Genomic DNA, 14867 nt, shown 5'->3' on the forward strand with positions numbered 1-14867 from the left:
ATTCCCTTTAACGCGTAAAGGAAATCTTATAGAAATTCAATGGTGTTTCTATTCAACACGATCACCATACTCCAGGTTTATTCTTATCCTTACTAGTCTCGGCAACAGAAACATGAATGAAAGGAAGCGATAGGCAAGCTGCCAAAGCGTGAGCTATTAATACGAGCGATACGAGGGCGGAGAAGCTGGAGCGGCTTAATCACGCCACGTTTGAATTCTCAAAATTCGCTTATGATTCGATTGATCGACGTCTCGCGTTTCGCGCGTCATCTACATTCGTCGGAACACTGTGTTTGGCCGTTCAAGGCTCGGCACATACGGAAAAAATACGCGACACGCGCGGTGGCGACATATGGCGCGCACGTGTCCACCCTCTACAAACAGCAGCGGCGTGTTTCCCTCGTGCGTATTACCCTAGACCGAAATACGTGCGAGAACCGTGGAATATCGTGCCTCCCCGACTGACGATATATTTTTGGAATTAATATCGCCACGGCTTCTCCAGGCAGGCATACGAGATACACCGTAAAGATTTTCGATATTTATCTTGGAGCGATCTGCCACTGTCGGATTTCGCGCGAGAGCACGTGCTCGCGAATAAACGTTGCATATCTAATGATCCGAGATTTATTTCGCCGTGCAAGTTTATGAGGAATAAGGATATTTCCAAGACAGGTCGGAGGCTGAGAGAAACGGCTAGTAGCATTTTATTTCCTCTTGCGCGATGTCACGTTTTGTATATATGTTTGTCATGATGAATAATGTTAGTATTGCAGACTATTATTATATTTATACAGTTTTAATTGTCAGATAAAAAGAGTGTTAGTTCGTTCATTTCTGCCAGCTACCATTCCCTGATAATTCGTCTGAAACTAAGAGGCATAAAGCACGCGAATGCATACGATCGTCCCTATACCACGTTCGTTTAATGACTACGCAAGTAGGTCGTAAATTCACCTCGTTTACCTTGATAACATGATGCGGATAAGATATGAGTCTGGGCGGATGAGCAGGCATAGCGCGCGGGTGGTGGTGCAATGTCAGAGAGATGTTTGGTACACGCAATCGCAAGGATATCGTTCATTATGCATGCTTGGAAGAAACTCGCGTGTAAGAATACAACTGCTGAATCTACCGTCGGAACGAAATGAATCATATCTCCATTCGTGCTCGAGACATTTTTGCTGCTTTGGGGAATTGAATTCTACAGTTCGTCCAAACAAATCTCTATGGAGATGTTTCGTTTATAAGAGCAAAAAAATATTATTTATAAGAAACAGTAAAAATGCTTCATGCTTTCACTTTAAAACGAGCGCGTTTTTGCTCGCATCCTCTGTTAAGCGCATTTGCTTCACATTTAGTCGTATAATCGTTTGTAAAAGCCGCAATGAAAACATAATTGTTTACGGCTACCGATCAGACAAACAACGGAGCAGACGAAGCATTCTATTTTATGGCGTTAGAAAAGACGCAGCGCGCAACAAAGAGGAAAAAAAAGATTCGGTGCGTTGCATCGCGCGGAAGAGCGAAGTGCATTCACCCCATCTTATCTATCAATGCGTTGCACCAAATAACCGGTCAGTTCCGCGCGAGCTCCCGACTTCCTTCTTCCTGATATCGAGCCGAATTATCCGCGCGAGTGAAAGGATAGGCAGCTCCGAGCGTTCTCGGACGATTTCATGCGATTTTCGAACGTTTTGTTTACCCTCCTCGACTGCCGCGACTCGCGGAGCGCTAGCTCGAGGAAGAACGAGGATGGAAAAAACGAGTCAACGACATCCACGAACGGCTTCGTGGCTGCAGGCTACCTCGTAAAAGAGTTTAGTGCCGCTTGTGGGACGAGGTCGTTCCTCGGAGATGACGTACTAAAATTTACGGTGGGCGTGCGTAGCTTTCTTCTGATGGCATACTTGGCTCGACGGTTTCTGTTCGAAGATGTTCTGAACAATTTTGAAATTAGGAAACGCCTTCAAAGTTCGCTTCGAAAAAGTAGAAACGTGCTACATCATGCAAATTCCATGTGACTCACTGAATCTAATAGTGGTATATAGCCAAACGAATAAAAATGTGTACATATTTCACGCGTACCGGTTTTTGTCCTTAATTATTTACACATATGTCGTTTCGCATTGCGAAAAATTGTCATAAAATAATGTTGAATTTTTATTGCTACGAGTAATCAAGCTTGAGTATACGTATCCTCAATTATTTTAGACATCGCAATTTGTAATATCTATGTTTAACGAGTTTATGATCGAAAATGACGGGAATATTGCCATCTCGAGCGGAGATGTATGCGCCGGCGCCGCGAACAAAATGAATTAATGCAATTCACTTGATTAGCGATGTCGCAATTTGTCGTCGAGGCCGGTAACGGGTCCGGCATTCTGCCATTCGTAGGAGAATGTCACCGAACATTGTAATTTGTTGAAAGTAGCGCACAAGTCCGCAGCAGTGCCGACAGTGCAACGCTGCGAACAGACACAAACGCGGATTCCAATTAAACGGAGTGCTCGTTAACTGTTTATTTCATCGGGCTATCGTAAATTCCCTCCCTCTTACTTCCCCCAACGGTAAAACGGTATTACGCGATATCAAAATTAATTTTTACACACGGTACACGCATGCCAGTTGTGTGCGCGGTTAAAAATAAATAATCTCGCGATTGCACGCGTGCATACTCGTGCGAATTTTTCTCTTCATAAAGCGGAAAATTGAAGACGGTTTAACGAAGAATAATTAATGCAAAATTATATTATCGTGAGATCGTAATGCAAATTTATATTACAGCAAGCCTTTTTATCCCTTTTCCAACGGCAAAATATTATATTAATACCGATTTAGCCAACATTCTTTATTAATTTGATAATTAGCATTGCCATTGCCTCATAAAATTGTAAAATAATATACCAGTTTAAGGGACATCGTACTGGGTTTTCAGCACGCATTTAGATTATGAACATATTATATGGACTACAGAAAAATTTAAATTGCGATAAAGAAAGAGGTACAGATGTAACTAGAATTCCATTTATTCGATTTTATTGGTGTAAATCTGTTCACCGATCTCAAAGATAGATATTTATTTATGTCAAAAGGGAAGATATGGGATGACTTTTTATTAACTCGCTACTAAATGGGCGCATGTACAAGTAAAGATAATAATCGAGTTTTTTATGACTTAAAGCAGGATCTGCTTTCCAAAGAAGGCGGAAAAATTCTTTGGAAAAGGGATCGGATATTTGAAGCCATTTTACAGCGTGGGGTAAACCACCACGACCGAAGCCTTTCAAAGGGACGTTTCCGTGAAAACTCGAGCACCAGCGCGAGAAACAACAAATCTTCGTCTGACTGAAGCCCAGTAACGATCTCGAGGTAGGAACACCACAGTCGAATAAAGGGACCTAAAATAGCTGCGGACCGTCTGTTTTCGTCCGATGACCCATCTGAGCTTTTATAAGAATAGGCGCCGTGTATTCATGCAAGTCGCTTTGCAAAGACTAATGACATGTAGCAGTGTGAAAAGTGCGACTCACATCCATTAGGTTTCTAAAAATTATTGTTGTGAAACTCACACATCTAGAGAACATTTTCACTAATTTCTTTTAAATCGCGTTTGGTCTGCAAATTATTTCGAAGGGTATACAAAATGATATATTTAGGAGTTGTAAAAAACTTGTTGAAACAAAAGCATGTCTTATTCAATAGTATTATCGAAACGGATGCTTTCATCGATCGCATTCAAATTCTACGTTCTCTATCTTTCTCGCATACATTCGAAAGACGTTCACTTTTATCTTCGCTCGAGGGAATGATCGTTCCTCAAGCGACCTTTCGCTTCGTTGTATTTTTTTTCCTTTAAATTCTTTCAAAAGTTCACGCAGTCCAAGTCGTGTCTTTCTCTTTTGCGAAATAATGGTGCGCCATTTCTCACAAAGTTGTGCATGTTTCTCGCCATTAAACGGTGACATTATTATAAATTAGTAACTTACTGCTTTAATGTACATATTTATTTCCCATATTATTTCATTACTTATAATTACAATAATAATTATTTATTAATATCATTTGTATAAAAATCCTATGGTTATTCATAATGTTATAATGGAGTTATTTAATTTTAAAAAAGTTAAAAATATTTTATTGAGGGAATAAACTTCGCATTAATACTTATCATTCATTTTTTATTAACTATGTTTATGAGGCGAGAATTTTTAGAATTTCAATATAATTGACAGAGAGTTCTGGTTTATCCCTCACAAAAGTTATGGAGTTCTCAATACGTTTTGAAGTGTCTTCCTTCCAAATATTTCGTCTCTTAAAAATGTCGACGAGGATTTTTACGAGGCCAACGCTCCCTCGAAAGTTTTGTGGGAGCATTTTTTTTGGGGTCGAAATCCGATTATATAAACTCGTCACAATCCTGCACCACGCTGAAATAAACGAATCGACGGTTGGTCTTTTCCTGTTTGTAAACAGGAAGTACGGAACGTCCCTGCGCGGCCAAGTGCAAAACTGCGCACGCCCGCGTGTTCTATCTCACGCGCCGTACCGTCGTAATTTGCAATTTATATCGGGGATTTACATATTAAACTAATCGAACGCGTTGTTCAGCGTCGGGATTACCGTTAGACTGTCTTCGATCGAACCTTCCGCGCTGGAATGCCTCATCAGTTAATCCGCCACCGGTCGGATCCTCCCCTTCCAATAAATTTTCATAGGTCGTTCGAGTGACTTCTTATCGTGGAGAAATTGCCTCGTAAGGACCGCCGTCGCCGTCGAGATCGAGATCAGCGTCGTTTATAAATCGCGCGGGGGAGCCATTAGGGGTATCGCGCACGAGATGCGATCTCGCGTTCGCTGGAAGCAACACACGCGGCGATCGCGTTATCCGCGCGAAAGATCTCGCGAGCGATGAGCGGCTGTTGCTCCTTTCCACGACTTTCTTGCGGACTTGCGCCTCGATACCCACGAGCGTCCACGCGACGGTATCGACCGGTGCGATATAGTTTCTTTTGGAGATAATTGATTGCTTATCGTGTCGACACACAATTGCATTATGGTAGCGAGGAGAGAGAGAGAGAGAGAGAGAGAGAGAGAGAGAGAGAGAGAGAGAGACGTTGCTCGAGAGATCTTATCATCTAGATTCATTTACATATTCATTATCAATATCTCGTAGCTCGGAAACTATTAATGTCATCTTCGCCATTAGAAATCGACTGAAAGTTTCATGTGACGCGTTACCTATCCGCTTTGCTCTATCATTTCTGGGGTATCGCAAAATGTGCCAAGTGACGAGAAAGCAGGAAGAATGTGCGACCCGTGCGAACGATTCGGGACGATTCGTCTCGCGATGGCATCGGGTTCTTCCCGTACGCGCCGAGTGCGACCGGAATAAAAGGCGGGTTAGCTGGAAAGCATCGAAGCCGGTACGTACGTACTCCGGCGGCAAGGGTAGAAAGTGAACGTAATCGTGAAGTGTACGAGAGAGGAGTGGCGTTCCTCCATTCGAGAGGAAACGCAAGGACGTGGCACGAGCGAATTCTTTCGTCCGCACAAATAATACCTACACGCTCACATGCACACGCGATTCCTTTATCTACGCGCTGGTGGTTTACGCCGCGCCATGATGATTATGCCACGTTATTTTATATCCCAGCATCCAGCTCGCCTCGAACTCCTCCTACCATTTTGCCTTTTACGATTTGTATTCGCGTGTGTACGCGCACGTACGTATTCGCGCGCATTAATTATCCCTGTCAGTTATTTATACGTTTATCGTGTATCTGCATAGGAGCGGTCGCGTACTCGCGCTATCGGACTGTCGCAACACCGTCAATGAACTCCACTTCCAGAGATCTCTATCACACTCGATAATTATATTGATTCTATCATACGATAAAAAGTAATGCAATCTTTATTTATTGTATAATTGTGTCAAATTCACAATTGAAATCACGAAATGAGGAATCGTTCTCATTATACTTTTCTACAAATAAACCTATGATAAAAAAAAAATCCTAGCAGAGCGTGGTTTCGATCCACGGACCTCTGGGTTATGGGCCCAGCACGCTTCCACTGCGCCACTCTGCTTGTGGAATACGTTCCTCGAAGGGATGGCACTTGCACAGGATAATATATAGATTTAAAATAAAAACTTAATTTTAACATGTAAATCGCAAATATAATATTATTGCATCAAATATTACAAATAATGAAATTTTAATTTCACAACCGAGAAGAATTCTTGCAAAGGTGCAATCAATAGATTATCCTGTAGAAGTGCCACTTTTTGCAAGGAGGCAATCGACAAGCAGAGTGACAGTTTTAGAACGTATTCCGAATTGGAGAACGATTATAAAACCTTTTCGCAATTATCGACATTGTTATATCTTTCCTCTTACGTTGCCTCGTATAAGATGCATCGCTGCGCTTCGGTATTTCCGAAGTCGGAAATTCATGATAGGTAGTCAAGGTATTCTTGCTCCTCCTCGTTTGCAAAGTTGCCTGTGCTTTGCAGGCTTCCTTTCGCCGTTAAGATCAGAAAACTTGCGATTTCCATCGGACATTACACAACGACCTTGTGCCGGTAGCATATAAGTCCGTTGTTATCCGAGAATGCCGATCGTCGGCGTTTTACGCGGTTCATTATTAGCAATCGTCGAGAAAATCGTTTTCCGCGAAGTTGTGTTTAGCGCCATTTAAATACTTAAAACACACCTCTGGTAAAAGCAATACGGACATTAATTTGTGTCGTATTATTAATATTTGAAAAGAGTGAAAACATCGTTAAATACATATTAATCTGTTTAACTCTTCTTCTTTTATAATTATAATTAAACCCGCAACAGTGCAAAGGGAAAAAGGAAGATCAATTTCATCCAGACGTCATGCCCAGCGATATCTGCCACTATCTGCCTGCAATCCTAATAAAAGGAATTTTATTAGTGTTATATCCCACGCGTAAACATAACTTGGCTGCACGTGCGAACTCATCTATCCACCGAGAAGTCGTTTGTAGCAGTCTTTCCTGCTGTTTTATTTCCACGCTTGCGGTTTACGATTAATTTCATAACGTTGTCTCGCAGCATTGCAGCTCTATGAAATATGTATGCATACGCATGTAAGCACGCGCGAGAATACCATTTTCTCGGTGATTATCGAGTAATTAATCCTACTATAGTACCACACCTATTTTACAGCCGCACTGATATCACTGTAGTTTTCCGAACCTTATTCATTCGTTTGCATTCACTCTGGCACTGTTGTTGCAGCTATAATTATTACCTGCCAATCAATAAATAAATAGACTTTAAATAATATGCCTATTTTTATAGAATATGGGGCTTTCAATTATAACTCGCCTATAATAGCAATAGGGACAATTTTTACATCAATATGATTTTCAAGGTAAAAAACAGAGATAAAAATAAAAAAGAAAATATATTCGCGCTGGACTTTTATTCAGCTTAAAAACTTTACTGTTTAAAGAGAATTTTTAAATAAAAAAAAGTTTGCTTTATTTGAAAGATGTGTGAATTCACTCGAGATTTATTCAGTTCCCAAGATATTATATTCTGTGAGTTAATGATGTGAAAATGTCAAACTTAATGAAAATTGCATATTGGCATTATCATAATATGATAAAACACTTGCCTCTCGTTACACGGAAATAACATTTGCTACTATGTCGCCATTTAAATCACCACACCAAAAATACCGATCATGTTGAGAATGTCGGGGCCGATGCCAGCAGAGAGTCCGTAACGAATACCAGGCTAATAATGAAGTCTTCAGTCTCTATGACACATTCGAGAAAATTTCTTTAAATAATTGTGGGATAGACGCGGTTTGTGTAAGCTCGAAACGTCAGTCGGCTTCCTTTATTTTATCGTCGATTAGAATCTGATCGAAGATCAGTCGAGCTTATCGTGAAACAATAATTACGTAGCGCTACGGACTGTTTCTGATCATGCGGCAAAAATAGAGTTTGAATCACCAAGCTGTCAGTTGGCCGACAGCTCGACCAAGAAAAAAGAAACAGAACCCAAGATGAAAAGAACATTTTATTATTATGGGGATTCTACGCTCCTTAATCTTCCCTCTATTTCTAAATATACGCGGTGCACTTAGTGTGTGACAAGCTTATAGATAGTAGAGAATCTACAAGCGTGTTTCTAAACTGTTTGAAGAAACCTTGCAGTAGGAGTTTAAATAACTCTAATTTTTTTTTCAACAAGAATTTGATTGAACGTCGTCTTTTCTACAAGATTTATCGTAAGTATTTCAGTTCTCGGTATAAACGGGCAATAAAGTAAATCTCCTGTTAGGGACTCCTAAGAAATAACGCTACTAATCTAACGATTAGACTAATGCGAACGGGACGAAGTTCCTCTTGTTTCATCGGAAAACGGCGCTTGGTAACTGGCTGTGAGATTTTTGCCGATGTCGGATCGGATGCATCGTCCTTCGGGGAATCATATGGAATCCATACTTTACCGCAAGCGCGCGTGCATTTCGCGAGACGACACGACGTGACGCGACGCGACACAGCCTACGGCGGAATGTTACCCTGGCCAGTGTCCAGTATCCAAGGTCCAGTTCTTCCTCGAGAGTGCCGAGTAGCCTTTCCTTAAACCGCGCTTCTCGGAAGATCTACCTGGAAACCGTTACGATAATACGGGCAGTGGCCGATGCTGCTCGTCGAGACGGATGCGAATCGTTTTGTGTCGAGAGGATCGTTTCGCGACCGTTTCATGGCCGTTCCGCGCGACCGAGTAAATTCTTCAACGATTCTGCTGATGCGACTCGAGGGAAATCGCCTTTGGAATTTTTCCCGAAGAAATCTTGCACGGCTGCATCGCGGACAAATAAAAACCAAGTCAAGTATTGCTCATCGATGTGATAATTAGCGATAATAGCCACAAGATAAAAGCTTATGTCAACATAAGGCATGATGATAAATAGATACAATAAAATAGACTTGCAATACATTTTAGTAATGTATTGTAATAAAATATAAAGAAAGTCGTCTTGATTTATTTTAGCGGCTGACATTCCTGCCGCTATAATTGACAAGTTGAATATAATCTTTTATCTGAATATAACATGCAAGTTATTTTAACCAGTTTATCTATTTGGTTTTTATGGACAGTATAATCTTTCATAAAGTCTAAAGAAAGTTTTTCAATAGTTTCTCAAATAGTTTCGGAGATATTCGCGCGTTACACTTTTCGAATGTACAAGTCACTCCCGTTGGCCGTTGTGCCTAAAAATTGACGAAACAGAGAACGGGAGATTCGAGTGTTAGCGGTGCAGGCATCGCGCGCGCTGCATGTTGCACGATGCAGCTGTTGTCTAAATCCGTGACTAATCGTCCTCTTCCGTAGAGGCTGCTCGGCAAAGCGGAATGCTCATATATCGCCACACTCGATCCTCTCGTATCATCCCCAAGAAATTAATTTGTCCTAAAATCCGATATCTTTATTTACATTCTGTTTGCTAGTTTTCATTTTTGACCTACAATGCGTTTTTTCATTTCTAATTATATACGACATTATAAAATATAGGAAAAATATTTTGTTGGGAAAAATTAAATCTTACTTATAGAAATGGCAAAAGATTTCTAAAAGAGAAAGATTAGGAACCGCATGAATGGAAAGTAAACGGTGAAAGAATTGAAAAATAAAAGTTACGCTCTCGAGCTCTCGAGTCACTATGCAAGTGCAGATTTAATTACTTGAGTCCGCAAAGACGGAAATCTATACTAAAACTCGTTGCGTGAAGGATGTCCGGGATCTCGTTTCATGATTCTTTGAATGACGAAAGAGTACGGGGTAATATCATACGCATGCGAGGATATCCGTGAACGGAAACACTATACTGAACAGACTGCTTGCACATGTATATATGTGTATGTGCGTTTTGTTTACGTGGTTTATGGTGCAGATGTGAATAAAAGTCAGTTTCTCACTGCGATATTTTTGATATGAGAGCTTGTATTTAATATTTTATTCTGTTTCTTCAAATTTTGTATAATTTTCTAATAAAATCTAGTCAAGTTCTAATAAAATTCAGTCTCACAATATAATAGTCATGAATATTCTTCAATGTTGATAAAATCGCTGAGAAAGTATAACATATTCAATTTATTTAATTTGCTAGATTTTAATAAATTTAAAAAAATCGTTAGAAAATGATTATTGTTGGTTCCATCATTGAAACGTAACGCGCGAGTCACATTATCTCGATAGATTATAATTAATTCTATTTCTGCTGTTACTGTAATTTTGCACGTGTCAATTGCATGCAAGGCAGACATAAAAAACTTGAAAGATACAAAAGATATCTAAAGTACGAACATCGGAGCTCTCAGAAACAATTATTTTAACGAGCGGAAGTGAGAATAAACCGCCCACCGTAAGAGAGTGAGCGCGTGTTATTCTCTTTAATTAAGTCTCATTAATTACTCCTCGCGCGCGAAGATTGGGTCGTGCGTTTTACGCGCGCACAGTGGGATTTGTTGATAGTGAATTTCCTTATCTAAGGAAAGTGGTAGAAACTTGACAGTTCCGGAACGTGTTCATGTGTCGTCACCTTAATTGACATTTCACTTAACAGCCGACACAACGAAACGGCCGCGGATTTAAAGATCATCGCCTGACGCGCCCTAAAACTCTCTAGGTTAATTAAATAGATTAACATGGCGTGGTGGCAACTGACGCGGCGTCACAGCGATCAGATCGCCGGCTCTGATCTTATTTTATAATAAGCGAAAGTCAACGTCTCTCTCTCGCGAGATCGAATTAATTACTCTCGCTCCCGTGAGAACTTAACACACGACCTCGTGTGATACTCGCATTTAAAATTATTATAGATAATACGGATCAATCACAATTTTTTTCTAATTATTTTAATTAATCCTTTGGCGGCGGATAATTCGACCGTCAAGATTGTCAATTAGCGTCGTGGACATTATGTATCGACATAAGCAACCTGTAGAAATGAATCTGAATAAATCCGATACGGATACATAACTGGAAAACTGAAAACAAAATAAAAATAATACCGAGAAATGAATTCACACACGCACATACCGCGTTAAAATAGTTTAATCTGAAAATTATTTAGAGAAAAGGAAAATTTGGACCGGCGAGTAATGAAAGAAAAAGAAATAAATATCGTGGAATGTTTCTATGCCTGCTTTACGTATCCCAGAATTAATATAATAACAGTTTTGAATGAAATGTAAGATTATATTGTACGAATCTCGGCGTGTGTCGTAATCGATCGTGCAAACGCGAATATGTACGCGCGGTTTCGCGGCATGCGCCGTGCGGGTTCGGCGCGGGTAATCTCCTTCCGTGGAACGAGGAAACGTTACGCGTTCTCGAGGCGTGGCATCGGCCGTAACGTAATCGCGCTTTCTGGCTACAGGTAAAACGTGAATATACCTGCCCGCCGGAGCAAACGGCGCGTTATACAACTCGCGATATATGCAACACACGGTTCACCCATAGATAGCCTTTTACCGGCGCGGCCTGCCGCCTGTTACTTTGGATTCTTCGGGGTCACTTAGCCTATTGCTGATGTAATAACTGTCTACGCCCCCAACACATTCCACTGGGAAAACGCTCGCGGATCTTACTCGACAAATCTCTAATCTCGCACTATTCCTCTATTGATTTAGACGTTAGAACTTTCTGTCGGTAATAATATAACTCTGTAAGCGATATTAATAATATGATCAAATTCTAAATTACGTGTTTCAAATGTGATATTGAGAGCGTGAAAGGGCCAGAAATCTCGTCGTTAAATGTCGGAAGTTCCCGAGACACGACGCAAGATGGAACGACAGGATTCAAGTCCCGGTCTACTCGATGTTAAACGACGCGTGGACAATAGACGCGATTTACGCGTATTATCATATATTTGCCGCTAATGTGGGACAGAACCGCAGCGGCGGAACCTAAGGCGTGAGCCGATATCGATCGGTATGTATGTTAATTCGGCATTTAAGAGAGTGATTTAACGCGCGACCAGGTCTCTTCGATGCGCCTCGCTAGATAACCGCGTTACGTAAAATACGAGATAAAGCTGACCGCACTTATCTCTGTACCGAAGAATGGGGTATACCGGTATTACTTTATATTGAGAAGCGCGAACTTTATTACGTATTGCAACAGGGAGTAAATCCAATGTAAATCGAAACGGTCTATCGCGTTCGTGAATGTCTTCTTTATATTATGTTTTATCGCGAATGATAACATTTCAACATATATAGCATAATTATAAGTGCGACTAAAATTTTCGTATCTCGCTTTAATAAAATAATAAAAGGTCAATTATCTCAATAAATGCACAATAATGTGAAAACACAATTTTATCAACTTATCGCGATCAAAATTTATTTTTGCTGTATCGTGTAATTCTTATAGAACAATTAAAACAATCGTGAAAATTAAAAAAAAAAAACACGAAATGATGAAACAAAAATAGACAATAATAGACAATGACGAATAGTTATCGAGTAAACACATCGCGTTTCGAGTTACATGTCTCTGGCAACAAAGGTGAATTCAGATCCAAATGCAGTCGTCCTTGCTACCGCTCACGCAGTGCAACAATGCAGGGACACGAGCTGCAATAATGGTGCACGCGCGTGGCACTCCCGATCATACTGCATGCGGTCGCGGAACGTATGTGTGTAGATAATACAGTGTACAAAGAGAACGACAGAGAAGATAGACAAAGTTAAACACGGCATATCCCATTATCTCCGGCTTATACTTACGCGGAACGAGATTAATTCTCGGCGCGGATTCCTTCTATCTACGTCACGGTGCCGCGTGTCTACCGTCTCAAGAAGGAGAGAAAGGAACCCGTTCTTTTTCACCAGCCTTCACCTTAGATGACAAAGACGACGACGACGACGACGGCGGCGGCGGCGGCGGCGGCGGCGGCGGCGGCGACGACGACGACGATCGTCGCGACAGAGGCGAGAACTCGTTACGCCGCCGCATTAAATCTCGAATGATTTATGTACGCGCAAAATAATCGTGAGCTGGCTTCTACACGCACCTGTATGCGATACAAATAACGTTGGCGTTTGAAAATGAAAAGGCTCGTCCTTGGGGAGGGAAAGGGAAGTTCGACGTAATTCGATCGCGTTTCTGGAAATACCGGCCTTCGTTTTACGATGCATTTCAAGCGTCACTGGTACTAATGTCAAACTAGAAAAACGACTCGATGTTTTTTTAATACGGAATAAATTAGCATACCAAGTGAACACTAAGCTAATCAATTAATGAAAAGCAAGTAATTTCACCAGTTATATTTATTATTCGCACAACTTTAGTAGTTTTAGAGAGCTAATAACATTAGAATCAATAATACTTCTCTAGTTTTGCAGAGAATTGCTGAGTTTATTATTAGCAAATAGACTACGACTGCTTCTCTAATAATAGCGGAATTAATAGTAACATTTGAATAGTTAGCTCCGAACTGGCACTTTGTCGGGGTCGTTTAAAGCAGGAAGAATCGAAGGTACGGACAGCATTTGGCAGCGGTCACGATTGATCGCATATCCCATCGGTCGTTCTCTCTGCTATAAATATAGATCAGGGATACCAGGTAGATCGCGTCACGGGCCTGCTTTTGGCGATACTCCATGTGGTCACACGTACCACTCGAAACTACTAATGAGGCGATTGGCCTCTCTTTCGAAACCGTACCGCGATAATTGTTCATCCTATTTCACGTCGTTGTATACCGAAATTTCTCACTCGGAATTAAACCCGGACAAACAATTCTGGGAAAAATGCAAATCAATGTTTGATAATGAGTTTGTATATCCAATACGAAATTATTCATATCATAATGAAATATATAATTAATTTGCGAATGGATATAAAGAATTTTTGTAATTAGAAAACCAATATCTCTAAAATGATGATCAGTCACATTAAAATGTATTAACTGTATTAACGAATGTAGATTTGTCTCTTCTTTCCAAAATTAAAATTAATGAAGGAATTCAAGAATAATTAAATCGGAATTAGAAAGTTAACTTTTGTCGGTAGATCAGTCACTGAAAGTATCAAAATATCGGGGTTTAGTTCAGTTTCCATTTCTGATGCGTAGACATGCGACTCGATGCATCTTGAGCTTCGACTCTCACGACCTCACTCTCGTCGCGACGCGTCCGTAAGTACATCGCGGTAAAGACCGAGTTCACCCGGGCTCGCTTTTTCCCGTCGCTTTCCAAAGGAACACGCGCGCGCGCGCGTGTACCTTGCACGCGCATTGTACAAAGGATGCACGTAGGCCGCTAGCGGCGTATCTACGTGCTGCCGCAGAGGCGTAAGCCACCGACGTGGATCGTGGGAATTAGGCCTTCGGGAAAGTTTTTCCTAGATGCCAGCCAGCCACCGTCGTATGTAGCCGACAACAAGCTGCGGCTGCATTGCGACGCGCGTCGATACCTTGATCGGCGCCACCGTAAATTAACACACAACCGTAGGACGCGGTCGTGAAACGCAAACGGAGAAAAAGTGATATTTTTCTTCACGTACCCTATTCGCGCGGAAGCCACTTCCTTTCGTTTAACCGAATGGCAGTAAAAGACAGTCGGCGGGCGCATATTAGTAGAAGCGGACGCGCGATAGTCTGGCAATAAAGCTTGTTCAAACGCGGGAAATTGCGTATCGCCGAGGAGTATCATTATCCGCTTTCAAACGGCGATCTCGCTCGATTAAAATTCACATACATACTGCAATATCGAGGCGTTGCGCGCGGCCTAACGATCGCAGGAGAAATTTTGAGCAGCGCCTTTTAAAATGCGATTGACGAAACTCTTCCTCTCGCTT

General features: G+C 41.2%; 2 protein-coding genes and 1 non-coding gene across 9 annotated transcripts in view; 1 reads left to right on the forward strand and 2 right to left on the reverse strand.

The window, feature by feature from the left end:
- mTerf5 (mitochondrial transcription termination factor 5) overlaps positions 1 to 14867 on the forward strand; it is a 90886-nt gene that overhangs the window by 22772 nt on the left and 53247 nt on the right. The gene's annotated exons all lie outside the window — the stretch shown is intronic.
- The window catches only part of smash (smallish), a 50029-nt gene that overhangs the window by 21625 nt on the left and 13537 nt on the right, over positions 1 to 14867 (reverse strand). The window lies entirely within an intron of this gene.
- On the reverse strand, positions 6022 to 6093 carry TRNAM-CAU (transfer RNA methionine (anticodon CAU)). Its single transcript has one exon. It is a non-coding gene; the product is annotated as a tRNA-Met (tRNA).

The sequence above is a fragment of the Linepithema humile genome, chromosome 2 (genome assembly GCF_040581485.1).
Source record: "Linepithema humile isolate Giens D197 chromosome 2, Lhum_UNIL_v1.0, whole genome shotgun sequence".
NCBI lineage: Eukaryota > Metazoa > Arthropoda > Insecta > Hymenoptera > Formicidae > Linepithema > Linepithema humile.